A 1,316-nucleotide genomic window follows, 5' to 3' on the forward strand; every position below is an offset into this window, starting at 1 on the left:
CTCTACCCGGTGCTGCAGCAGTGCCTTGTTCGCGCAGCTCGTCGAAGGGGCGCCGCCGTCCCGCCCTGAAGCCGAGGCCTGAACAACGGCTTTCGCCGCGGCCCGGGCTGCCTCTGCCCCAAAAGGACCTGCGCCGCCGGCCTCCTAACCGCGCCGAGCTCAGAAGGTGGAGCACAGGAGATGTGGAGAGAGAGAACGGATGTGCCGACAGCAGCATAGATAAGGTTTTCTACAAACTATTCCTCGTTAAAGGAGCTTTGCTACTTGAGCTGGCTCCCAGCCACAACCCCGTTGAGGAAACCTGTGAGAGCAGCCCGACTCCCACGTTGGAAAGGACTTCAGTTGGACTCACCTGAAAAATGACACCTGGAGCCGTGGTCTTGTGAAAGGTGGACCCCTTCAGGCTGCCACTGTCTCCCTCGCGTGTAAACGGGGCTACTCTAGAGAGGATGGGCGAGGGTCTGTCTGTGCCTTCTTAATATTTAATGTCTGAGCTAAAAGAAGAACCTTTTTATACCGGAAAAATGTCTTTCGTTGTAGTTTTTGGTGTTAAGATTTATGACTTAGGCTCTTCTGAGCTGGGTCATGTGTTCTTGGACCCCATCTCAAGAGCGTGTGACGGAGCTGCCTTAAATATTCCTGCCACTTAGTGGGCAAGAGACAGGCTAAATTACTGAAGCAGCTGCAGGGGTTAATGTGGGAAACTGCTTTGGAGGAGGAGAAGCTGCTGAAACAGGAGAGAAGGGACAGTTTCGTGGTATGGAACAGTCTGTGTTTACCCCAGCCCCTGGTTTAGTGCTGCCCAAGACCACAGCTCAAGGTTGGGTACCTGGTAAAGGTTGTGCTCTGGGTGGAAGCTAGATCCCATCCTTTTCTGCCCACCAAACCAGAAAGGAGGTTAAAGGAGGCTTTAACCGCTGCTGGTGAAAAATGGGGTTCCAGGCTTGACTTCATCATCTGGTTCCTCTGTCTACCCTCAGCTCCCTGGAGGCCCTGAGAGGCATGGGCTGGGGAGATGGCAGGTGAACTTTCCACACTGAGAGTTCCCGGATATTGGGATGGTAGACACAGCCCTGTTCTAGGGCAGAGCTGACCGACCCCAAGGTGGAGTCTTCCCTGGGTGGCTGAGTTCTGCTGGTGGGTTCTCAGGGGTAGATCAGAGTGGGTAAACTGTTTTTGAAAAGACAGCAGCCTTATCTGCACCCCAGTTTGGTACGAGTGTCTCAAGGGCTCACCTTCTACAGGACGGGCAGCCCAAGGGCCAGAATGTTCTGGAGCCACAAATAGGAACTCCTGACCAAGAAGAAGGGTACATT

This window comes from Fukomys damarensis, unplaced genomic scaffold, assembly GCF_012274545.1.
Source record: "Fukomys damarensis isolate Sample0158 unplaced genomic scaffold, DMR_v1.0_HiC HiC_scaffold_32, whole genome shotgun sequence".
Taxonomy (NCBI): domain Eukaryota; kingdom Metazoa; phylum Chordata; class Mammalia; order Rodentia; family Bathyergidae; genus Fukomys; species Fukomys damarensis.